Source organism: Tamandua tetradactyla, chromosome 7 (genome assembly GCF_023851605.1).
Source record: "Tamandua tetradactyla isolate mTamTet1 chromosome 7, mTamTet1.pri, whole genome shotgun sequence".
Lineage (NCBI taxonomy): Eukaryota > Metazoa > Chordata > Mammalia > Pilosa > Myrmecophagidae > Tamandua > Tamandua tetradactyla.
The window spans coordinates 93,544,957-93,572,601 of NC_135333.1; the positions used below are offsets into that span (position 1 = coordinate 93,544,957).

The window sequence follows — 27,645 nt, forward strand, 5'->3', positions numbered from 1 at the left end:
ATTAACAGGTGCATAGTAGGAGAGCAGATGGCCTAGTGGCCCAAAATCTGTCTCCACAAACTACAATAACTCTGATAGTTTTCTTAATGAAAAAGATGGGCAGGGTTTAGTTAATGAACACAGTGGTCCCAGATGATGTAATGAGACGTGATCTAATTATTGAACACGTGCAGATTGATTACATGCTTAGAGAATGTATGAAAGAAAATGACAGAATGAGGTATAGGTGACTTGTAGGTTAAAGTCTAAGCTACTGTGCATGTCAGGCAAGCCCATTCTGGTAAGATCCAGTCTTGGTTATCAAGATTACTTTGGATTTGGGGTGGGTTTGTTCTGAGCTGACCCAAGACTCTTCATTATTTAACATTAGGAGCTGATTTTGGTGATTGCAAGACTCTAAACTTGAAAAACTGGATAATGGTACAAATAAAGGTTAGTCATAAGGTTTTTTGCAATCTCAGGGGCAGAAGACAAAGGCTTTACAATCATTATCAGAGATCAAGGTGCTGGATTACAATTTAGAGATTTGAGGTATTTCCCTCTGTCTACTCCAATATACCAGAAAGCAAAAAGGAATATCTATATAGTGATTCAGTATTCAAAATCCTCCCTTAAATCCTAATTTCTTGGTTACACCCCCATCCCATGTCTAGGACAGGGGGTCATGGTGGGGAAGAGCAGGCAGAATTGCCCACATGATGTAAACAACTCTCTCTGTGTGGTTCTCTCTGAAGTGAAAAAAAAAGCACTTCTGATGCTGTATAAGGCTCCATTATAGGTGAATATAAATTGATAGCAGTAACAAAAAATAACAGTCTGTCAGTCACTATTTCAAATGCTTTACATGCATTGCCTCATTTAATCCTCACATCAACCTCATTATTATAGATGAATAAACTGATTAGCAAAGACATATAGTCCCTTTCCCAAAAGCATAGTGCTAATGAGAAAGATTAGAGCCAAAATTTCAACTCAGGAAGTTTGGTTCCTGTAAGAATCAAATGAAATTTTCTTTGATGGGAGACCACTGCTTCCCACCCACCCCTCCTTAAGGTGTTTCCTTGAAAACATAATAGGCCCTATAAGAGGTCCAATTGTAGAAGGGGCATTTCCCAAATCTGGGTTCATGGTTCAGTGGCTAACAGAAGTCACACCAATCTACGGGGGTGAGGAGGATAAAGAGGTTTAGTTACTCTGGCAGAAGGACTGGGGAGATTTCTGACATCAGCCTCCCTGAAGTGATTGTTCAGTTGGTTTTTATATCCATCAGAGACAAACAGAGATGATCATCTTAGTTAACAGGTAATAGAGGTTTTGACAATTTCAGTGGCTTATTTTAGTTATTTTCTATGTACTTCAGGATTGACATCCTGTGACCTTGGGAAAGGTGTCTCCCAGTCTAGAGGATTGTGCTGGTTTGAAATGATGTATGCACTCTAGAAAAGCCATGTTTTAATCCTAATCCCATTTTGCAAAGGCAGCCATTTCTACTAATCCTTATTCAGGATTGTATGTTTGGAATTGTAATTAGATCATCTCCCTGGAGATGTGATTTAATCAAGAGTGATTGTTAAATTGGATTAAGTAGAGGCATGTCTCCACCCATTTGAGTAGGTCTTGATTAGTTTCTGAAGTCCTATAAAACAGGAAACATTTTGGAGAATAAGAGATTCAGGGAGAGGAGAGCAGAACAACATAGCCATGAGAAGCAGAGTGCACCAGCCAGTGACCTTTGGAGATGAAGAAGGAAAATGCCTCCCGGGAAGCTTCATGAAACAGGAAGCCAGGAGAAGAAGGTAGCAGATGACGCTATGCTTGCTATGTGCCCTTCCAGATGAGAGAGGACCCCTAACCGTGTTCACCATGTGCCTTTCCAGATGAGAGAGAAACTCTGACTGTGTTCACCCTGTGCCCTTCCTCTTGAGAGAGAAACCCTGAACTTCATTAGCCTTCTTGAACCAAGAATGCTTCCCTGGATGCCTTAAATTGGACATTTCTATAGACTTGTTTTAATTGGGACATTTTCTCAGCCTTAGAACTGTAAGCTAGCAACTTATTAAATTCCTCTTTTTTTAACTTTTTTTATTAATTAAAAAAATTAACAAACAAAACATTTAGAAATCATTCCATTCTACATATATAATCAGTAATTCTTAATATCATCACATAGTTGCATATTCATCATTTCTTAGTACCTTTGCATCGATTTAGAAAAAGAAATAAAGACAACAGAAAAAGAAATAAAATGATAATAGAGAAAAAAAAACTATACGCACCATACCCCTTACCCCTTGCTTTCATTTACCACTATTTCAAACTGAATTTATTTTAACATTTGTTCCCCCTATTATTTATTTTTATTCCATATGTTCTACTCTTCTGTTGATATAGTAGCTAAAAGGAGCATCAGATAGAAGGTTTTCACATTCACAGAGTCTCATTGTGAAAGGTATATCATTGTTCAATCATCCTCCAGAAACATGGCTACTGGAACACAGCTCTACATTTTCAGGCAGTTCCCTCCAGCCTCTCCACTAGATCTTGAACAACAAGGTGATATCTACTTAATGCGTAAGAATAACCTCCAGGATAACCTCTTGACTCTGTTTGGAATCTCTCAGCCATTGACACTTTGCCTCATTTTACTCTTCCCCCTTTTGGTCAAGAAGGTTCTCTCAGTCTCTTGATGTTATAAATTCCCCTTTTTAAAAGACATTCCATTTCTGGTATATTGCATTCTGGCAGCTAGCAAACTAGAATATGGATAAATGAAAGGCCTCTTCATACCTGGGAGTTTCAGGACCATAGAGGAAAGCTTATTTAATTCTGGGTGCACACTTTACCTTTACACATTGCTCCTTTGTGAGACTAAGAGCTCCCATTAACAGCCTGCTTCTAGCTTAAATTACATTCAAAGACTGTTTTAAAGGTTACATTCTAAAGCTATTTTACAATTTCCAGCTTGCTTACAGTTTTAAGATTATATTTAAAAGTTACTGTTATACAATCTTTTGACTTTATAAGAGAAGGTCACAGGTCTTCTGATTCATCAATGCATACCTTCAAAATTAACTTAAGGATATTTCACAGGATATACAAGAGACTGTCCTGACCTGCAGCCCATTATCTCTCATGGAAATAAGAGAAGTTATTGTTCTTTCTTCTGCTTTGCTATATGAAGTATGTGAAATTTTGTCCAGACTTAGTAGTTGCTAGCATGCAACCTTATGTGCATGCAAATCTGATAATGCATACCCAATAATAAATTGTATTCTCTCCCTTCCATATTGGTTCACAGGAGTCTTTTGTTAGCAACAACTCACTCCACTACTGCCTCTCATGGATGGATATTTACCTTACAGAGATATAAATCATTGTAACAATGATCTGAACCATTTCAAAACTCTCAAAAGACTAATAAAGTGTGCTATACTTTATTCCTCTAAAGACATGAAAATATTTGCTGGATTTTCTAGAAGAAAGTTGAAATAAAAAGTCAACATATTCAGTTATGTGACTGGACAAAGACAGTGTGTTCTTTTGCCCACTCAAATGACCAATTCCTGAGACACTGGGGTTTCAAAGAGAGAGAGAGAGTTTATTACTAGGCATGCAGTAAGAGATCAGATGGCCTATCCGCCCAAAATCTGTCTCCCTGAATAACTCTGATAGTCTTATTAGAGAAAAAGATGGACAGAGTTTAGGCTAATGAGCACAGTGGCCCCAGATGATGTAATTAGGGGTGATCTAATTATTGAGCATGCACAGAATGATTACATGGTTAATCACACAACATACATAAGAAAATGGCAGAATGAGGCATTGAGGTAGTTCATAAGTGTGGCCCCAGTATTATTGCCGTGTTTCCTTACTAAAATGGCTTTATGATATTCTTACATGCTTTCTGAAAGAGGTAGTGAAACAAAACATCTGCTGCATCTGCCAAGCATGCCCAGGCCCGCCTGCATTCCAGACTAAGGAAATTAGCTATGAGCCAGCACTTATAGCACTATCCCTATCCATTCCCAAAGTAACTCCCACCCTGCTTGCTTTCCTATATAATCTGTAGATAAAGGATTTTCAGGGCTCAGACTTTGGACAAAAGTCCTCTGGAGTCTGCGGCAGCAATAAAAAGCTTGTTCACTGCTCAAAGGCTCAGGTGCTTGCTTGAGTGATGTTCAGAGATTTCCCTACTTCATGTCAGGTGACTTATAGGTTAAAGTATAAGGCCCATTTGGTTAGATCCAGTCTAAATTGTCAAGTAACTTTGTACTGGGGTGGGTTCGTTCTGGATTGACCCAAGACCCTTCATTAATAAACATAAGGGGTTGTCTATAGTGATTACAAGACTCTAAAGTTGAAAAACTGGATAACTGGGTACAAATGAAGGTCAGTCATAAGGTTTTTACAATCACAGGGGCAGAAGATAAGCTATACAATCATTATCAGTGATCAAGGTGCTAGATTAAATTTAGAGATTTCAGGTATATCCCTCTGTCTACTCCAATTGTAAAAGGGAATTTTATAAAGCTTAACAGTAGCTAACTTTTCTTATGTAAAGAAGGATTTTATAAAACTTAACAGTAGCTAACTTTTCTTATGCAAAGAAGGATTTTATAAAACTTAGCAGTAGCTAACTTTTCTTGCCTAATTTAGCTATTTACATATATTTTAGCTTCTAAATAACAGAAATATTCAGCAAAAACATTTGTGTCATCTTATATGCACTGCTATACATTTGGTGTGAGTTGAAAAGAAAAAAGTTATGGGCCCCATCAGGCTGAAGATAAACAATCCTGGCGCCAAGATTACTTGTTGTAAAACTGTTAAGAAATGCTTGTTGTAAAACTGTTCGTTATCTGCTTTTTTGCAAAACAGCACCTGTGACCCATGCTCAACCCCCACCCCCCTCATCTTACCCTTTAAAAAGCTTTTGCAAACTCAGACTGGGGCTCTCTGTTCCTGTGTGTTCAGCGAGCCCCACACATGTGTGGAAAATAAACCCCTTGCGTGTTGCATGAGAGAACGTCTCTTGGAGTCCTCCTTTGCGTGGCAAAACTCTCGAATTCTTACACAATATACCAGAAAGCAAAAAGGAATATCTATATAATGATTCTTGGTAATCAAAATCATCACTAAAGTAGTTGCTTCAGCAGCACATATACTAAAATTGGAATGATACAGAGAAGATTAGCATGGCCCCTGCCCAAGGATGACATGCAAATTCATGAAGCATTCCATTCTTATAAAGAAAGGGAAAAAATCATCACTCAAATCCTAATTTCTTGGTTACAGTTTGTCAGATCCCAGCTCAAGATTCCGTCATTGCTCTGGCCCAGTAGTGAATTGAAAAAAGCACGAGGCACCCTCGGTAGAGTGGTGAGGCTTAATCATTCCCCTCTCCACTGCAAGTTATGCAGTCACGGGTTTTTATACCATTGTTACACACAGGTGGCAACGTGCCAAAAAGTACATAACACATGCTGAATCATGGTTACATACACAGCTGAGTCATTTTTCCCCAGAAGTTCAGACCCGAAGCTCTTTAGGCAACCATTTTAGCAGGCTGTTTATATCTTCAAATACCTGGGCCACGCTCTGTTTTTCCAAATCAAATTGTAATTGTCAGAGTCTCAGAAGTTTCTTCCAATTCTAAAACTCTATGAAAATGGATTTTCCAAGAATTAGGCATTGTAAGAAGAAGATGACAGTGTTTTGCTGTTTAAGTTTTTATTACTTGTTTGGAAAAATAAGGGAAGTTTTAACAACAAAGTTTAAAAATGGAGATGAGTATAAGGAATAAGATTGGAACTAAAAACAGAGAAACTGAGAATAAGAAAGTTAATGTGGAATCAAGGGAATAAGAAAAAGGAGACACCCGTATCATTTAAAAAAAAATTTATTAAGTGAGCTGAGGTCTGCAAGTGTCCTAAGATGACAGCAGTGAATAAATTCATTTCCCTACGGCAAATCTCAAAACCAAAGGTGTGACTGCAGAATCCTAAATAACTGAGCCAGCACATTTAACCTCCCTAGGTTGTGGCCAGTGCCTACTTAAGAACAATGCTTAGTTTTTTAGAGCCACAAAAAGCAAAGAACACATTGTGTAGGTTCTTTTTGTTATTGTGGTTTTCAGTATAAGGATCCGGAAGGACTTTCCCACCCCTACCCCTGGGCTCTTTTTTGTTGTGTTGTTAAAACACTGACTTACTTATTTAAAAGCACCTGACTACTTAAACTGCCTCTGTTTTCTAACTGCTGGCAGCTGTTTCTTCACAGGGGGCTGTGAAGACCAAAGACCTCAGACCCCACCCAAGGGGAAGAACTCATTTGCAAGTGCTCACCCGAATGCCCTTCAAAGTACCGCGATAACATTATTGCAGCCCCAGAGGCGCCTCAGCTCCTCCCAAAGAGTAGTTCAAGCCCTGGAGTATTAGGTCATTATTAGAAAATGCTCCTGTAAGATGGTTATGAAATAAAGTGTCAGTCCTTTGGGGTGCTTTAATCTCTCCTATTATGTGGTGAGGAGGAACTGAAAATGGTTTCACCAATAAATCCATCTAAGCTCATTTGTAACATTAAGCATCAGCTTTACTTTCCCCATTAGCAGGCGTTTTAGTGCAAGGCTTCCTGTTGAAAACCGGGCCAATCACCATATAATGAGCCACGCCCCAGAGGCCCTTAATTTTTACTTCAGAAAAAACAGCTCTGTACAGAAAAAGTCCACAGCCCAGAGGAAAAAGAGCTGACCTGGGAATCAAGGGACCCAAGCTCTGGTTCTGGAACTAGAACTAACACTGATGAACTCTGAGCCTGAAAAAGTCACCTCCCACCCCTGTGCCTACATTTTTAATTCTGTAAATGAGAGAATAAGATAGTACAGTTTCTAAGACCTCTTCCAGTTCTAAGATGACATGATTTTGTCCTACGAATATAAATTATCTGCTGTAGACTAATCAGGAAAGATATAGTAGTAATACCAGCAGCTAATTTTCACTTAGTTTCTATCATATGCCAGACACTGAGCTACAATCTTTACAGGAATTATAACATCTATATAAGGTGGGTACTATCATTAAATTTATTTTATAAATGGTAAAAACTGAATTAAAAGAAAACATTTACATGATCACAACCAGAGAGATAGGTCACATGGCTATAAGAGGATGTGAAGATAAAAGGACTGGTAGGAAATTTTGGGAACAGAAATTTGTGTTTCTGAAGGGGGCACACACCTCCTAAATAGGTTGAAAAAAGCATGTATTTTATTCCATCTGCATTGCCGAGACCCTGCTTCAAGTTGCCACCATCTCCTGCCAGGGCTCCTACACCCTGGCCCCCGCCAGACAACCCCTTCCCATACCCAGCCCCTGATCTAGAGTGATCTGCCCAAAACACTAATTTGATGTTGTCTTTTTCTCAATAAATATTTGCTGAACACATACATGAAATGTATAGCTTATATATGTTAGAGAATAAAAAGAATTGTTGCGAAAAGAAGAGAGGAAAGAATAGTGGAGGTATGCAAAGGTAGATAGAAGAGTTTAGATTTATGTAGTGTCTTAGTTTTCCAGGGCTGCTGTAACAAAGTACCACACAGACTAGTTGGCTTCAACAATAGTTTGTCATCTCACAGTTCTGGAGGCCAGAAGTCCAGCATCAGGGTGTTGTTCAGGGCCACGCGTCCTCTGATGTCTGTTGTCTGTAGGGTTCTGGCAAGACCTTGCTGGCAGCCCATCACTCAGTCTGTCTCCATTCTGTGGTCACGTCTCCTTTCCCTTTCTCTGTCTCTCTCTGTCTCTCCTTACCTCCCTCCCTTCTGTTTGCTTGCTTTGTGGCTCACTGCACATTTCTTCTCCTAAATGGGCCCAACTTCAAATGAGTTCACATTCACGGGAGCAGGGGTTAAGACTTGAACACGTTGCCTTTTGTGGGGACACAATTCAAACCATAACAGGTAGTAAAACAAAAGGATCCTCCATAGATTCTCGAGCCAAGAAATGACATGAGCAAAACTACTTAAGGAAATCAGTTTTAGCAGCAAGTATAGAATACATTAGCAAAGGGTAAAAACAGCCGAGAGACTGGCAAGGAGCCATGGCTGTCTTCCAGGGTGGGGCTGATGAGAGCCACCAGGATCAGGGTAGGTAGCCAGGGAGGGGTGGAGCCTGGGAAACAGTCCCTGAGAAACTATTGCAAGGACAGGGTGGTTGGGGGGAAGTAAACATAATTTCATGGTGACATCAAGAACAGGTGCAAAATGGAGGCTAAGCACTTTGGGATTACTCCTTTAGACCTTAAATAACTGAAATTTCCTAGGAAATGTACTTGGTAACATAACCTCAGTTTTATTGAGCTCTTCTACATTTATAATGTTTTTAATAATTAAACTAAACAGAATTAGAAATACTTTTTTGTGATAAAAAGATCATTTAAAAATAAATTTTTCTGTTCAACTGATAGCGGATTAGTGATGAACATCATTAAATAATCCATTCCTCTAATGTTTTATAATTCCAATCATGTCAGGTCACACCCAGCATTTTATTTTTACATTGCACATACTTTTGCGTAAGTATCTTGTTGTAACTAAGTCAAAGACCCAATTTTCAAACTTCACCTATATATTAACCCCCTAATATAATATTTATGCCACTATGAATGATAACTTCATCTTAACTTTAAAAGTAATTCCAACATGTGAAACATATTCCCTTAATTCCTAGCGCATTGATCCCCCCCAAAAAATGTTATACTATTTCTTTATGATTCTATCTATTGTAGGTCAGGACACAATTCAGAAACACACTTTTCAATACATGTTATTTTGGTTCAGTGAGTTTCATTTCAATTTTTTCCTGTGTCTAGTTTCATAATATGATTAATGGCCAAACTTGTATTGGTCTCTGCATAATTGCCTTGAGAATTTGTGATACTAGACTTATTTACTTACTATGAATGCAAAACAGAGATGCAATTTATAATGTTAATGTTGCCCTTAAAAGTGCACAGATATTTATCATTGTCTGTTTTTTAATCAACTTCTTGGATTTAATACACAGAAGTGTTCTATGTGGTTACCATTTGCTTTTAAAAGTTAAATATCACCTGTGAGAAGTATTTGATCAACAACATTGTAAGTTAAACTTTCGTTAGCTAAAGTGATGACAGCACAATGGTAGAACCCATCCCAGAGGGACGACCTATAAGACCAAGCATTATTTTCCCAAGGGAAAAACATACTAATTAGAATTTCAATCTTAAAGTAAATTATACAGTAAATATCACAAATAAATTGACATTGTGTTATTTCAAAGGATTGACCTGAGAAACCAATGACCTTTTTCCTCTTTGAATTTGCTTACCAATCCACTGGAATTCAATTTTCTGACTCTTAGCAGATGGGTGCTTGTGGAACATCACTGCCATTCCAAGATGCACAGTATTCCAAAACCCATCCTTAAGATCCAAAATGCAAGTCTCCATGGTGGTTCCACCCCAGCTCAAGCATGGGTTATCACAGTTTGTCCCCTCTCAGTTTCCCACTCTAGATTGAGAAACCCAAAATCTTTTCTCAGTTCCTCCTTTCTACCAGGTCCCTTCTTACCCACAAGCCCGCATATGTTATTCACTTCGGAACATTCTACAGAAACTTTTCTGGCTTAGCTAACCCTATTTGTTCTCCAAGACCAAACTTAAAGGTTACTTCTTCAGTAAGGTTTTAGCTGCTTTCTACATGAGATTAGAACACCCCGATATATGTTCCCATGGCTTCCAGTCCCAGCATAACAAACATCATGCTCTACTCTTTGTTTTTGTTATCAAGGCTGCTCAAGCAAATACCATGAAATGGGTTGGCATAAACAATGAAAATTTATTCGTTTATGGTTTTAAGGCTATCAGAATGTCCAAATCAAGACGTCATCAAGGTGATACTTTCTTCATGAAGACTGGAATTCTTGGGTTGGCTGCTGGTGATCCTTGGCTCCTATGTCACATGGCAAGGCTCAGGGTGACATCTCCTTGTCTCTCCCTCCTCTATCAGGTTTCTTTCATTTCAGCTTCTTACTTCCTGTGGCTTTCTCTCTCTCCATCTGAATTTAAGGACTCCAGGAATAAGATTAAGACTCATCCTGACTGAGGTGGTACGCATCTTATCTGAAGTAAAAAGGTCCTACTTACAATGGGTTTATACCCACAGGAATGGATTAAATTTAAGAATCTATTTTTCTGGGATACATAGAGTTCAAGCCATCACACTCTCTTTAATGTCTGATTTTTCCTTTGGACTATAAGCTCCATGACAGTTGGTAGGCAATTGTTACTCACTTGATATGTAGGACTACTTATAAAGATTAAATTAGGTAAGGTAAAGAGTGCTTAGCCAAACCGGGTAAGGGTTTAATAAATGGAACTTATTTGTATTATGGCAGTTTGCTGTCTTGGTGCCAAAATGATAATATGACAGCAATTCTATAAAGCTGTTTTTATAGAGCAGAATGGAGGCCACTTCAAAATAGGAAAATTTAGGTAGGAAAGTAGGTCCAGGAATACTGGAGTGATCATATTTCCAAAAGATTATCAAAGCCAAGCTCAATTATCATGGCATCCCATTGATCCGATTTTTGCAGCTCCAGTAGCTTTTTTTTTTTGCATGGGCAGGCACCAGGAATCAAACCTGGGTCTCCAGCATGGCAGGTGAAAACTCTGCCTGCTGAGCCACTGTGGCCCACCCTCCAGTGACCTTTTAAGAGCATTTTATGAAAACTGTTTCACTGTACATTTCTGCTTTTTTTGGTTAAAAATGGTAAGAAATATGATCAAAACAAGTTAATGAACTATAGAACATTTTTGAAATAATTTTGCTTCTATAGGATAGAACAAATGAGTAAATATATATATATATATATATAGTTCAGTAAAAGGATTCTCACCATGGGAAGAAAGAGATACAAATACAACATAAAAGAAGATGTTGGCTTAAATGGGAAGTACCAATATGAACACATGATTTTTTAGAAAATGCGTATTCTAGCTCTGTCCACTGAAATGTCCAAAGAGCAATAACACACCACTACAATGAGCACACCAAGTGCCTAGGTCTAATTTAGAAATACTGTTCCCCATAAAAGGAGCCAGAACTCTTCAACAAATGGCTCACTCCAGGAAGTTGGCAGGGAAGTTTAAAATGAATCTAGAACATCATATTGTGCCAGAAAGCAAAGACTGTTCAAAATCTTCTGAGGACATGTCAAAGGATCTGGGACCTATTTGAAGGGGCATTTGCTGGCCAAATATGGGCAATTTGAGCATCAAAAAGCATAACGATAGAAATGTATAATAGCCATTGAGTAGCAAAGAAATCCATGAATTCATAATGATATACAAAGTAAGGAGGAAGAAAATGGAGGAGAAAGCATGTTTTATATATTAATTCCAATTAATAAATGTAGAATGAATGAGTGAATTTTAAAAATCATACTTTTGCAGCCCCCAGTGTAAAAGATTGATTTAAGCCAAAATCATCAATGGATACTAAATCCTTAGAATGAAATGTTTGTAAAGAACAGAATATTCACACAGCCTCCGAGTATTGATTTCTGATTAATTTTTAATTTCAAATGGGTAAAAACTTTACAATAAAGGATATGGTGATCTTCTGTATTGAGAAATGAGAAATTGGCATTATATATAGTTTGATGCAATAGAAAGTCTACAATAGGGCCTCTCAAGTATTTTTGTCAAAAATATTTTACCTGAGTTCTAACAAAAAAAAAAAGAAAACTGTCAGATAATCCTGATAGTTGGATAAGAAAAGCTGGTCTGGACCCTTCGAATATGTCAGTCATGAATTTTTTTTTAAATAATTTGCTTCAAGGAAATGTTCTATTAGGAAGGTGGCTAAAGAGATAGGACAATCAAATGGAATGATCTTTGACTGGTTCCTAGATTTAAAAAAACATAAAAGACATTTTAGACACAATTTGAGAAATTCAAATATGGCCTGTGTTCTAGTTTGCTAGCTGCTGGAATGCAATATACCAGAAACGGAATGGCTTTTAACAAGGGGAATTTAATGAGTTGCTAGTTTACAGTTCTAAGGCTGAGAATTAAAACAAGTCTATAGAAAAGTCCAATCAAAGGCATCCAGGGAAAGATACCTTGGTTCAAGAAGGCCGATGAAGTTCAGGGTTTCTCTCTCATCTGGAAAGGCACATGGCGAACGCAGTCAGGGCTTCTCTCTCGGCTGGAAGGGCACATGGCAGACACGGCATCATCTGCTAGCTTACTCTCCTGGCTTCTGGTTTCATAAAGCTCCCCAGGAGGCATTTCCCTTCTTCATCTCCAAAGGTCGCTGGCTGGTGGACTCTCTGCTTCGTGGTGCTGCAGCATTCTCTGCTCTCTCCGAGTCTCTCATTCTCCAAAATGTTTCCTCTTTTATAGGACTTCAGAAACTAATCAAGACCCACTCAAATGGGTGGAGACATGTCGTCACCTAATCCAGTTTAACAACCATTCTTAACTAAATCACATCAACCAGGGAGATGATCTCATTACAGTTTCAAACATACAGTATTGAATAGAGATTATTCTACCTTTAAGAAACGGGATTTATATCAAAACATGGCTTTTCTTAGGGGGCATATATCCTTTCAAACCAGCACATTCCACCCTCTGGCCCCTAAAAAAGACATGTTTTTCCCATATACAAAATACATTAATTTTATAACAATATCAGATATCCTTAAACCTTTCAGTAGCAATACAAATGAAGTACAAAATTAAAGACAGTATAAAATCTCATCAAGTCAGTTACAGGCATGGTCCGTCCTAAGGCAAAATTCTCTCCATTTGCTCTGGACCTTTGAAAACTCATAACAAATTATTTGCTGCCAACATATAAAGGAGGAACATTCATAGGATACATATACACATTTCCATAGGGAGGAAGGAACACAGGGGTCACTGGACCCACACAGTTTCGAAAACCCGCAGGGCAAAGTCCATTAGATTTCAAAGTCTGAGACTCATTTATCCTCAGGGCTTTAGAAAGTGGCAGTCCCACCCTTTCCAAATGCCTACGCCTGCCTCTCTCTGAATGCAACCTTGGGGGATATTGGGGAGACCACCTTTTTCTCGGCTCCACCCTCTCTAAGCATTGGGGCCGCACCCGGGCTCTCTGCCATCTCCGGGGCACACACTTAACCCCTCCATGTGGTGGCAGCCAGGCTCCCCCCACACCCCAAGGAATGTGTTTCACCTTCTCCAAGGCCTGAGGCGGCATGACTCTTCCACTGCAATGAGGTGGAAGGCCCATTCTCTGCCTTTGGGGCAAACTCACCCTCTCCATGGGCTTGGGTGGGTCCACTCTCCTGGCCCGAGGCTTCCTGACTTCAGACCTCAGCCTCCACGGTTTTGCCTCTGAAGTTATTTTTCCTCCAATGTGTCCCTTCTCTGAACCCCTCAGTCCAGACTGGCAGCGGCTCTGTTTATACAGGTCCCACAGCACTCTCGTTGGCTTTCTATGCAGTAGTCTTGGATCATGCCCATCAGACATAAGGAGTTTCCACAAATCTTTCCTGGATAACTCCGTGTCTGATCCTGACTTTCTCTGAAATGGTTGGCTGGTTCCACATTTGGTTAAATCCACACTATACTCTGTAGTCTCCCTTTCTGTAGGCCCAGAATTTTCCGGGACCTTAACTTCTGGTTTCTTTTTACTCAAGAGTTCAGTTTTCAGCTTATCTCTTTCCTGTCGCATTTCACTATAAGCTGCAAGGAGAAACCAGACTGCACTTTCGACATTTAATTTGGAGATCTCTTCTGCTAAATATCCAAGTTCATGGCTTTTAAAGTCTGCCTTCCAGCCAAAACTACCAGTCAATTTTGCCAGATTATCTGCCATTTTAAAACAAGGATCGCCCTCCTTCCAGTTTGCAATAACACGTGCCTCATTTCTGTCTAAGGCCTCATCAGAGGTATCTTTAGAGTCCACATTTCTACCAACAGTCTCTTCAAAGCATTCTAGGCCTTCTCTATCAAGCTTCTCACAACTCTTCCAAAATCTTCCCTTTATCCATTTAAAAAGCCGTTCCAACATGTTTGGTATTTGCAAACTGCAACAGCAGCACCCCACTCTCCGGTACCAAAATGTATTAGTTAGGGTTCTCTAGAGAAACAGAATCAACAGGGAACACTTGCAAATATAAAATTTATAAAAGTGTCTCACGTGACCGTAGGAACGCAGAGTCCAAAATCCACAGGGCAGGCTGCGAAGCCGATGACTCCAATGGATGGCCTGGATGAACTCCACAGGAGAGGCTCGCCAGCCAAAGCAGGAATGCAACCTATCTCCTCTGAGTCCTCCTTAAAAGGCTTCCCATGATTGCATTTAGCATCACTAATTGCAGAAGACACTCCCCTTTGGCTGATTACAAATGGAATCAGCTGTGGATGTAGCTAACGTGATCATGACCTAATCCTATGAAATGTCCTCATTGCAACAGACAGGCCAACGCTTGCCCAATCAGATGAACAGGTACCACAACTTGGCCAAGTTGACACCTGTCCCTAACCATAACAGCCTGTAAATTAGACATAATTGTATAAATATTTAATTTGCAATATACCAGAAACGGAATGGCTTTTAACAAGGGGAATTTAATGAGTTGCTAGTTTACAGTTCTAAGGCTGAGAATTAAAACAAGTCTATAGAAAATCCAATCAAAGGCATCCAGGGAAAGATACCTTGGTTCAAGAAGGCCGATGAAGTTCAGGGTTTCTCTCTCATCTGGAAAGGCACATGGCGAACGCAGTCAGGGCTTCTCTCTCGGCTGGAAGGGCACATGGCAGACACGGCATCATCTGCTAGCTTACTCTCCTGGCTTCTGGTTTCATAAAGCTCCCCAGGAGGCATTTCCCTTCTTCATCTCCAAAGGTCGCTGGCTGGTGGACTCTCTGCTTCGTGGTGCTGCAGCATTCTCTGCTCTCTCCGAGTCTCTCATTCTCCAAAATGTTTCCTCTTTTATAGGACTTCAGAAACTAATCAAGACCCACTCAAATGGGTGGAGACATGTCGTCACCTAATCCAGTTTAACAACCATTCTTAACTAAATCACATCAACCAGGGAGATGATCTCATTACAGTTTCAAACATACAGTATTGAATAGAGATTATTCTACCTTTAAGAAACGGGATTATATCAAAACATGGCTTTTCTTAGGGGGCATATATCCTTTCAAACCAGCACATTCCACCCTCTGGCCCCTAAAAAAGACATGTTTTTCCCATATACAAAATACATTAATTTTATAACAATATCAGATATCCTTAAACCTTTCAGTAGCAATACAAATGAAGTACAAAATTAAAGACAGTATAAAATCTCATCAAGTCAGTTACAGGCATGGTCCGTCCTAAGGCAAAATTCTCTCCATTTGCTCTGGACCTTTGAAAACTCATAACAAATTATTTGCTGCCAACATATAAAGGAGGAACATTCATAGGATACATATACACATTTCCATAGGGAGGAAGGAACACAGGGGTCACTGGACCCACAGTTTCGAAAACCCGCAGGGCAAAGTCCATTAGATTTCAAAGTCTGAGACTCATTTATCCTCAGGGCTTTAGAAAGTGGCAGTCCCACCCTTTCCAAATGCCTACGCCTGCCTCTCTCTGAATGCAACCTTGGGGGATATTGGGGAGACCACCTTTTTCTCGGCTCCACCCTCTCTAAGCATTGGGGCCCACCCGGGCTCTCTGCCATCTCCGGGGCACACACTTAACCCCTCCATGTGGTGGCAGCCAGGCTCCCCCACCCCAAGGAATGTGTTTCACCTTCTCCAAGGCCTGAGGCGGCATGACTCTTCCACTGCAATGAGGTGGAAGGCCCATTCTCTGCCTTTGGGGCAAACTCACCCTCTCCATGGGCTTGGGTGGGTCCACTCTCCTGGCCCGAGGCTTCCTGACTTCAGACCTCAGCCTCCACGGTTTTGCCTCTGAAGTTATTTTTCCTCCAATGTGTCCCTTCTCTGAACCCCTCAGTCCAGACTGGCAGCGGCTCTGTTTATACAGGTCCCACAGCACTCTCGTTGGCTTTCTATGCAGTAGTCTTGGATCATGCCCATCAGACATAAGGAGTTTCCACAAATCTTTCCTGGATAACTCCGTGTCTGATCCTGACTTTCTCTGAAATGGTTGGCTGGTTCCACATTTGGTTAAATCCACACTATACTCTGTAGTCTCCCTTTCTGTAGGCCCAGAATTTTCCGGGACCTTAACTTCTGGTTTCTTTTTACTCAAGAGTTCAGTTTTCAGCTTATCTCTTTCCTGTCGCATTTCACTATAAGCTGCAAGGAGAAACCAGACTGCACTTTCGACATTTAATTTGGAGATCTCTTCTGCTAAATATCCAAGTTCATGGCTTTTAAAGTCTGCCTTCCAGCCAAAACTACCAGTCAATTTTGCCAGATTATCTGCCATTTTAAAACAAGGATCGCCCTCCTTCCAGTTTGCAATAACACGTGCCTCATTTCTGTCTAAGGCCTCATCAGAGGTATCTTTAGAGTCCACATTTCTACCAACAGTCTCTTCAAAGCATTCTAGGCCTTCTCTATCAAGCTTCTCACAACTCTTCCAAAATCTTCCCTTTATCCATTTAAAAAGCCGTTCCAACATGTTTGGTATTTGCAAACTGCAACAGCAGCACCCCACTCTCCGGTACCAAAATGTATTAGTTAGGGTTCTCTAGAGAAACAGAATCAACAGGGAACACTTGCAAATATAAAATTTATAAAAGTGTCTCACGTGACCGTAGGAACGCAGAGTCCAAAATCCACAGGGCAGGCTGCGAAGCCGATGACTCCAATGGATGGCCTGGATGAACTCCACAGGAGAGGCTCGCCAGCCAAAGCAGGAATGCAACCTATCTCCTCTGAGTCCTCCTTAAAAGGCTTCCCATGATTGCATTTAGCATCACTAATTGCAGAAGACACTCCCCTTTGGCTGATTACAAATGGAATCAGCTGTGGATGTAGCTAACGTGATCATGACCTAATCCTATGAAATGTCCTCATTGCAACAGACAGGCCAACGCTTGCCCAATCAGATGAACAGGTACCACAACTTGGCCAAGTTGACACCTGTCCCTAACCATAACAGCCTGTAAATTAGACATAATTGTATAAATATTTAATTTGGGGAGTATAGTAATGGTATTGGGGTTATGTAGGCAAATACCTTTGTTCTTGGAAAACATATACTGAAATCTTTAGACATGAAGTAACATGATGAAGGCAACTTACATACAAATGCTTCATTTTTAAAAGTAAAAGGAACAAGATCAAAAGAGATACAAAAATATGGTCACAGGTTAAAATACTGAATATAGTTGAAGGATATGCCAGTATTCATTTTACTATACTTTCTATTTTTCAGTATTGTTCAAAATAAAAGATTGGTGAAAATATTGCTTTTGACAATGATAGAATCAGCGGTACTGGCATGTTTTTCCAATTGTATAAAAGAAAAAAACTGGACACAATATTGTAAACAACTGTTTTTAAATATTGGAAAATAACAGAAATTATGAAATATTTACAGTTAAATCTAGCAAAATATGTGCAAGACTAATACAGTAAGAACTACTGTTGAGAGAAATTAAAGCTCTAAATTAATGAAATGACACCCCATGTATAGATCAGAAGACATATCATTGTTAAGATGTCAATTATTCCTAAACTAATCTACAGATTCAATGTAATCTCAATCAAATATGCAGTACTTGTTTTTTTTTTTAAGGGAGCTAAGTATAGACTTGCCATATGATCCAGCAATACCATTGATATCTATTTAGAGGACTTGAAGACAAGGACACAAATGGACATTTGCACACCAATGTTTATAGCAGCATTATTTACAATTGCCAAGAGATGAAAACAGCCCAAATGTCCATCAACAGACGTGGTTAACCAAGCTGTGGTATACACACATGATGGAATATTATGCAGCTGTGAGACAGAATAAAGTCATGAAGTATGTAACAACATGGATGAACTTGAGGACATTATGTTTAGTGAAATCATCCAGAAACAAAAGGACAAATACTGTATGGTCTCACTGATATGAACTAACATTAATGAGTGAACTTGGAAAACTTATTCTTATGCATTATATAGATATGCCCTTTTTAGTTTATGGTGTATTAGCATGGCTAGAGGGAAGTACCTGAAACTGTACAGCTGTGTTCCAATAGCATGTTTCTTGAAGATGATTGCATAATGATACAGCTTTCGCCATGGGACTGTGTGATTGTGAAAATCTTATGTCTGATGCTCCTTTTATCTACAGTATAGACAGATGAGAGAAAAATATAGATAAGAAATAAATAATGGTAGAACACAGGTTAAAATAAATTGAGTAGATTGAAATACTAGTGGTCAATGAAAGGGAGTGGTAAGGGGTATGGTTTTTCTCTTTTCTTTTTTATTTCTTTTGCTGGAGAGATGCAAATGTTCAAAAAAATGATCATAGTGATGAATACACAACTATGTGGTGATATTGTAACCATGACAAGAATGTTTGTACATCAAGAATTTTTATATCTTTGTTCATTGTTTATAATAAAAACATTTTTAAAAAAATCATCTCCAAAAAAAAAGAAATATTTGTGGAAATGCAAATGACCTAGAATAGCCAAAATAATTTTTTTAAAATAAGAATAAGGTTGGAGAGCTTAGACTATCTTATTTCGAGACGTAATACAAAGCTACAATGATCAAAATGAGGTAGAATTGGCATTGGACAGACCTCAAAGGAACACTATCAAAGGTTCAGTATTAGACCTGTAAATATATGGTCAATTTTTTTTATGAAGTGGCAAAATAAATCAATGAGGAAAGACTATCCAATAAATGGTGCTGGCACTAGATAGCTGTATAAGCAAAAATATCAAACCAGATATTTAGCTTATACTGTTCCCAAAATTTTTTTCAAAATGGAGCATAGTCTCAAGATAAGAGCTAAAAATTAAAAATTTCACATCCCATGGGTAGCAATGGTTTTTTTAGACAAGACACAAAATTTCTAAACATAAAATAAAAATGGATCAATTGGATTTCATCCAAATAAAAATCTTCTCTTCAAAACGCACTGTAAGAAAATGAAAAGTCAGCCCCATAGAATAGGAGAAATTATCTACAATGCATATGTACGACAAGGACTTATGTCCAGAATACAGCTCATTGTTTAAAAGACAAAAAATCGAAAATATTTTGAAAACATGAAAAATAAGGTATACCCCAAATCACAAACACTGCTAGTGCGACTGTTAAGAAAGTTGGATCACTTTGGAAAACAATTTGGCAGGATTTATGGAGGAACAAGGGTACTATGACCTAGCAATGCTACGCCTACGTATTTACGCAAAAGAGACAAAAGCATATACCCACACAATAACAAGTTTGAAAATGTTTATAACACCTTTATCCATATTAAGTGAAAACCTAATCATAAACTGTCGGTCAACACGTGAATGGATAAATAATTTATAGTATACTGATACAATGAAATACTTTTCGGCAATAAAGTAAGTCAGCTATTAACAAACATGATGAATCATACGCAAAAAAAAAAAAAAAAAAAAGGAGAGCAAAAGAAAGTAAACACACAAGAGTATATACATAATAAATTATTCCATTTGTGTGAATTTCTAGTTAAGCCAAACTAATCTATCATGACAGAAAGCAGAGTTCTGATTGTACCGGATGAGAGGAGTGGGATTGAATGCAAACAGCCATTGAGGGAGCATTTTGGTGTCATAGAAATTCTTTATCTTGATTGGAGTGGAGTTTCCATGGGTTCTTTTTCTTTAAATATATCTGTGTTTGTGCATATAGTTTTTGGTTTGTTGTTATTCCTGAATTAGGGGAAAAAACCCTACATCTTATTATTAATTTGAAATATTTTATCTCAGTGGGAAGCAGATGGGTTATTCTGCTAGTTTAATATCTTCTTGGCTATTCGGTTCAAACGGATTTCAAATTACTGATCAGGGGTTTTATTTGCTCTTCTCTCATCAGCTGGATGCATTTATATGTGGCATTTGCAATTTTGTCAAAATTATTTGAATCTCAGTAATCTCTTCCATTTTCTTTTTTTTGCCAAATTATAGAATTTTTATTATTTTCCAGTACTATACAAAAATAGACAGTGTATATCTTGATGAACAGATCAAGAAATAGTCCAAATTAAATATGTTTCTGCTCTATTTCAATAGTTTCTTCTTCTGTTTTCTTTTAACACTATCAATTTTGATCTGTAAAGTTAGAAGAGTGCATTAAGCATGTTGTGACTGCAGGAAAACTGTTCAACCTTAGAAAAAAAGCCTCTGAAATATTCTAAGCTTCCATAGTGCATGCGTTTGTTAAATTGTAAGATGTAAGAACCATATTCATTATAAATGGAGTAAAAACAGATAATTATCAAGGCCTTGGGGTCTGGTCTAAATATTTCCAAATCAGTTTGTTAAATAATCTGATCTAGAGAATTCCTGCAAGACTTCTGAATCTGATGGTACATGGATTAATAAATGCAGACAGGTCACTTGATCTCTCCATATTTAAGTGCTTTTACAAGGCAAGGGCCCAACACATTCAGAGGCAGAAAAGACATCGCTTAAAGACTGTAAACAAAAATGTACAAGATTTGTATGTCCATTATCTCATTTAATCCTTAAAACAGCTATGAGGTACTGCTTATTAACCCCATTTTTATAGGAGAAAATGGAGGCCAAGAAAGGTTGACTTTCTCATGGCCACAAAGCTAGTAAGAGAATGGTATAACACAGCATGACTGATCTAAAATCCTTACTCTTTTCTGTTTCCCTCTTTCCCATTCTTTTTAATAAGAGAAATTATGCCAACATATGCCTTTTTTTTTTCCAAGTAATGTCACAAAGTAATCTTATTTGACAGTCCAACTCCTCTGGGAGATAGCAAAGGGCAATATTATTTTCTCTATAATACAGGTATAGAAACAGCAACTTTAAAACTTTCCATGGTCACAACACTAGAGAATGTGAAATGAGGAGTTGAATTCAGTCTTCTAATTCCCATTTCAAAGCACTTTTCATTACATCTCATTTTTAAAAAATTAAATTACCCTTGAATTTATCACACCTCTATTTTCCTTTTTGTTTTCATTGTCTGTACATTTTCAAACCTCATGTGTTCCTTTAGGGATGGTTTGCTTTTTAGGGTGGGGGAGGGGTGACGCAGAGATTCTCATGGATAAGGATATGAATCTCTTTCTAGGTTCTGACACATATCAAAACCAGTCAGGGATAATGCTCGGGGTAGTCAAGTCAGAAAGAGATTTGTATCAAATTTACCTGTATATACTTAAATGTCTTGAATATTTCCCCATAGCATTATCCAACTGGCTTTCATTTTGATTCTAGTTCTCCATACTCCTACTTTCACTGTTATGAACATCATATCTTTTAGCACAGCTGGCTCTTTTGTTCCTGGGTGTTTTTAAAGAGAAAAAGCACAAAGTAAACTCAATGCACTTCTTTATTTACAGTGCCTGTTTTTTCCAGACATGGGAAACTGTTTATCATTTATGAATCATTCTAAAACTCTTTTCTCCCCTTTTCATCAGTAGTGTCAGGATTTAATAGCTCTGCATCCTTCTAGGTTCATCTCCCATCTTTGTGAAATATAGTTACTGATTGGCAGATTCATTTAGGACTCTATTATTAAGTTAATGTGCAACAAAATAGCCAAAAGATGGAAATAATCCAAGTGTCCATCAACAGATGAATGGATAAACAAAATGTGGTATATACACACAATAGAATATTATTCAGCCATAAAAAGGAATGAAGTTCTGCTATATGTAACAACTTGATGAACTTTAAGGCATCATGTTTGAGTGGTATAAGTTAAACACAAAAGGACAAATATTGTCCCTGATATGAAATAATTAGAATACACTAACTCAAAGAGCCACAAACTAGAATATAGGTTACCAGAGGCAGGGGTGTAGGTAGGGAATGGGGGATTAATGCTTAATAGGCAGAGTTTTTGTTTGGGGTGATGGAAAAGTTTTGGTAATGGATGGTGGGTGATGTTAGCAAACATTGTGAATATAATTAACATACTATTATATATTTGAATGTGATTAAAATGGGAAATGTAAGGTTGTATATATGTTACTAGAATAAAAAATTTTTAGAATCCGTAGGACTGTACAACACAATGAACCCTAATATAAACTAGGGACTGTAGTTAATAGCACAATTATAATACTCTTTCCCCAATCATCACAAAGGTACCACACTAATTCAAAGTGCTAATAATAGAGAAAGCTGGGGGGAGAAGAGGGTCTATGGGACCCTATATTTTGTGCATGATTTTTCTGTAAACCTACAAGTTCTTTAATTTAAATTTTTTTTAAAGGAAATGAATATGAAACTTCCCAGCCACTCCTTCATCATGTCCTAACCAGATGCTTTGAATAAAGCACTTTTCTTAAAGCTAGCAGCTTCATTACTCATCCCACTCTCAATGAATACCTAAAAGTGGGAGTGTTTATTGAGGGCTTAATAATCATCAGCACTTACTCCTCTCACACATTACCTTCCTGATACTCAAAACCACTTAATCCTCCCAATACATGGTAAGTAATTTTAGTCCTCATTTTTCAGATAATGAAGCTGGGGTTCACAGACACTATGTGATATACTCAAGATCATATATATAGTATGTAGTAGGACCAGGATTTGAAAGGAGGTCTGTGAACCCAATGTCAGTGCTCTAACTATTATGCTACATAGGTGTTATACAGCTATACTATGCTATGCTATGCTATGCTATACTATACTATGATACAGTCTATAGTATATACTATCCTATCTTTACCATACTATACCACCCTATATTTTACCACTCTATTCTACCACTGTATATTATACTATACCATACCATACCATATCATAATACACAAATATTATACTATAAAGTAATACACCATACTAAAATATACTTATATCACAATAGATTATCTACAGAGAATATACTACCCTGAACTTAACCATCTAGCAGACTTAAATAAGCATCACTATAACTATAACATGCATATAAAGGTCATCATGGAAGAGACCCTAACTTTCCAGAAAGGTTTACTGGTCCTATGGCATAGCCCACATGGGATTCAGCAGGAAGTGGTAAAGCAGCACCTTCAGAGATTCTGTTCCCTGGGAAATGTTTTATGGTGTCCTTTGGGAAATGCCCCATCACTTGGTTGATGGGAGCTTAGTTTGGACTTCACGCAGAGGAAAACTCTTTCCCCAAAGAGGTTTCCCCTGATCTAAAAAGCTTTGGAAGAACATATTTTAACCTGAAGTCTATATGAGTATGTTGCATAAATAGCATTTTTATAATGTTAAAGGAAATTATCCTAAAATGATGAAAAATTTACCCAGAATCTGCACACTTGACAATTCAAGCTTTTATTTGCCTCTTTTCTTTCAGTTTGTGTCCAAATGTATATTTCTGCATGTTGAAATAATAACACGGATAAAATTTTATATTTGGCTTTCGTTATACCAAGGGGTTTTTTTTATACGCATTTTAAGTTCTATAACTGATTGTGGTGATAGATGCATAACTCTTTGATTATACTAAAAGTCACTGATTGTATACTTTGCATGTTTGTGAATGTATCTCAATAAAACTGCTTTTAAAAATATGCATTTCAATAGAAGAAAGAGAAGTGCTTAACAGTGGTTTTATCAAAGGAACTGCAGGACAAAGATTTAAAAAATGGTGGTAAAACTTGCCTGTAACTTGAATACTTTCTGTGCCGAGCAACCTAGAAATACAAAGAAAAGAAAAGAAATCTCACGTAATGGATTATTTTATTTTATTTAAGTCACAAAATTAGAATCATATTTACTTTGAGATTGAGAGAAAACAGGCAAGTAAAGTCCAACTTTGGCTTCCCCAAGTTAAATGTTAGCAGCCTATGTAAGGTCCACAGCCATCCAATAATCTGTTAAAATATCCTAGGAGTTATCCAAGAAGATAAGAGTGAAATCACAAGCTTCTGTCAAGTAGAAAACGCAAATCAAAAAACAAGTGTGAGAACTGGAAGGGCATAAAAAGCAGAGGCTCTTAGAGAAGAAGGACATAATCATTTTTCTGTTCTTCCATATACGAAGTAAATGAATTAATGAGCTACATTATCTGGTTAGTGGGGGCTGGGATTTCATGGTTGTGTATGTTGTGTTGTGTATCATTTTGCCATCTGTCCCTTCATCTCCAAAGTAGCAGTTTCTTGGAGCTATTTTGGAACACAATATTGTGCTCAACATTAGGAGGACAATATTGTGAATATAATTAATGTCACTGAATTATACACAGGAAATTGGTTAACATGGGAAATTTCATGTTGTATATACGATATCACAATAATTTTTTTAGAAAAAACAAGTAATTTTTTTTAAGTTTCATCTTTAATAATTAAGGAGCTTGGAGGGAGTTTTAAAAAAAATACTTCCTGAGGAGCCACCAGGGTAGCCAGCATTAAGTCATGGAAATTGGCATTAGGTCTGCTCAGAATTTGACATCTAAACTAACAATCTGGAGGAGAGAGTCAGTAACTCCTTAATGAAATCCACAGATGAAGTGGGATAATTGATTGGATGCAAGAAATCAGAAGCATTACTGATATTACTAAAATGAGATGCAACTTAAGGAAATGCTCACTCACCCCTTAGATAGAAAATTTACCATCTGAAACTCATTTAATGAGAGCAATGAATTCCAAAAGCATCACTGTCAGCAGAGACATGAAGATGATTCCAGGGAAAAGGTTAGACAGGAGCTGAGAGCCTGAGCCAGCATGATCTGAGCTTCCCTCTGCAAAGACCTCCAACGTTTGGCCAGTGTTCATGTGCTTCCCTCAGCTCCTGATGCCAAGCCACAGCCTCTGAAATCCATTATGCTTCTACCTGGTAGCCAGGCTGTTGTCTGACTTCTAGCTGGGCAAGATGGCTCCAGACGGAGTTCCCATTTCTGCTCTACGTAAGGAGAAGCTGATGGCATCCAAACTTCACTCTTTTGAGGCCAATAACTAGGTCAAAGCCAGAGATGTGGGTCCAGGATCAATACTAAGATTAGAAGTAAGGTGGGCAATGGTGGCTCAGTGGCAGAGTTCTTGCCTGCCATGCCAGAGACCCGGGTTCAATTCCCGGTGCCTGCCCATGCGGAAAAAAATGGATTGGAAGTTTTCTTGGGTAGACCTGGGAATTGTGTCTTCATTTTGAGCTTATATGTGATTACAGGTGTTCTGAGATAAGGTTGGAACAACCCAGACCCAAGCCACTTTCTATTCCAGCATGTGTAGGAAGTGAATTGTGGGCCACTTGCTGTTGCTACTATGTATCATATCCATTAGTTTATAAGAAAATGCTAATTCTGCTGAATAAAGTTTGCACTTGGACTTATATTTACCGTGTACCTTTATGCTGAACTTGCTCTCATTAGTTCCCTTATTAGTGGTCACTCCTGCTGGGCTCCTTGCAGGGAATGCCTTTCATGGGTAAAGAAACAGTCACTTTAGCTATGGGATAGGAAAACTGGTAGCAAAACTGCTAGCTCCTCACTATAATGTATAAATTTTTTTCCTTAAGACATGGGTACAGAAATCATTACGTTTCTAAAGTTTTCCAAATCAAGTTAATCAGCCGAAGTTGGAAGGATATTCAATGTCTTGATTTGTAAAAAGCTTGGGGGACACATTCAATTCAGAAAATTGAAGAACTTCTGATCTCAAGTCTGTCTCGAGTGACATTGAATGAGGGATCATTCAATATACAAGCTCATGTCTTGCCTCAAAGGTGGGTATCACTGCTGTTCACAGCCCTGCTGTCCATGGCATCTACTGCTTCTGTGACCTTGTGGCTTGGCCACTGGACCTGGTGAGGTTTTCAAGACTGCAGCGCTGTGGGTTCATGACTGAGATCCATGGAGCACTATTACTAAAGTCCTGCTGTTTCTGGGATTAGGAAACATAAGTCTTCACTGATCAAAACCTATAATTAGAAAAAATGGTTTCAATTATTTGTTTCCTCTAGTTTCAGGACAACCCAATGCTTTCTCCAGGGACAGGCTGTACCCATCCCTCTCATGCCCTCTCTCTTTCACCTTCTTGAGCATGGGCTTAACAAAGACTCCTAAACCTGTCCCAAGTTATGGCGACTTCATTCTTCCTGGGCCAATATCCTGCTCATCCTTTTGTGAGGAGAAAGGGAAAGGTTCTTCTCTTACTGTCTAGTGATATCTTATTCCCTATAGGGAGTTGTGTTCTCTTACCATATTGCCATATATGTTGAGCCCAGGTTTAGGGATTATTATTTTTAAATCCTGAAAAACATTAAGTTGTTTCAGGGTAAGATATGGTCCTTTATTTGAAAACAAAATTTCATTGAATGAAATAGCTTCATCATTACTTTAAGTCATCCAGATAACTTATTTTAAGTTTATGGTTATTTAAGGATTCAGCTGTATAAACATGAAAATAAAATACTGCATGCCAGTTATAGTTTACTAAAAAATAAATGGCAATGGTAGGCAGAATTTATATAATTCTGTGCATTTTAAATCAGAGAGTATTCAATAGGCTGTGTACCTGGATGGAGCACCTTCAATTTTGGCTATTTTAAGGTTAAGTTTGATTAAGGTTATTTAACTGACATGGGGAACCAAGATGCCACTGGTAGCTCCCTCATAACACTCAGTCCAGACCTCCATAGTCTGAAGCTCTTTTTAAGCACAAAGTTCAAGATATACATCCCTACTTGATCTTGATATACAAAAATGTCTCTGTTTCAAGCCACAGCCCTCCAATAATGCAGTGTTGTGGTCCATGCCCAGTGTAAATTTCAGGCAATCTGGTCCAGCTCTGACAGACTTAACTGAGAAGTCCTTGCTCGGTTCATAGATGCAACTAGAGCCATTGCTTGTGAAACCATGACTGAATGTCTTGGTCTAGCACTCAGGAAAAAAGATCTAACATTCCCTAACCCCTGCAGCCTTGGCTTCTATTGTTCCCGACAGGAAGTCTCTCTAACCAGACAGGAGCACAGCTTTTTCCCTTCGAGCCATTACAGCAGCTGCCTCTATTACATTTAATGCCACCCTCAATTAACCTGACAGGATACAGTCCTCCCTGACACCTCCCAGGTCTACGAGAAAAGAAGAGGCTTAGGGTGAGATTGAAAAGGGCTTTTATGTTCCTGGCTTTTCTGCAGGTAAATCTCTCAGAAAATTGCTGTTTTATTGTTTCCAGGGGCTGGGCTCACTTTAAAACACACCAAGGCTGGAAGGCTCCATCAGTCCACGCATCAGCTTTTGTGAGGTGAGGACCTCTGGGAAATGTGGAAACCACTCAACAAATTGGAAATGCTAATGATGTGGTCCAAGTAAACACTAAATCCTCATGCCTGTGTATCACCTTCCAAATTCTTCTTTCAGATAGAAATGACATGAAACACTATTGTGACAGAAACTTTTTAAAAAGTATATGTCTGTGCATCCATGTACGTGTGTGTCCTCATTTGTTCAAACAAGAGGGTC

General features: G+C 38.3%; 1 non-coding gene across 1 annotated transcript; it reads left to right on the forward strand.

Moving 5' to 3' along the window:
• The first annotated feature begins 5,144 nt into the window (after nt 1-5,144).
• On the forward strand, nt 5,145-5,247 carry LOC143642946 (U6 spliceosomal RNA). Its single transcript, XR_013156004.1, has one exon. It is a non-coding gene; the product is annotated as a U6 spliceosomal RNA (small nuclear RNA).
• The last annotated feature ends 22,398 nt before the right edge of the window (nt 5,248-27,645 follow it).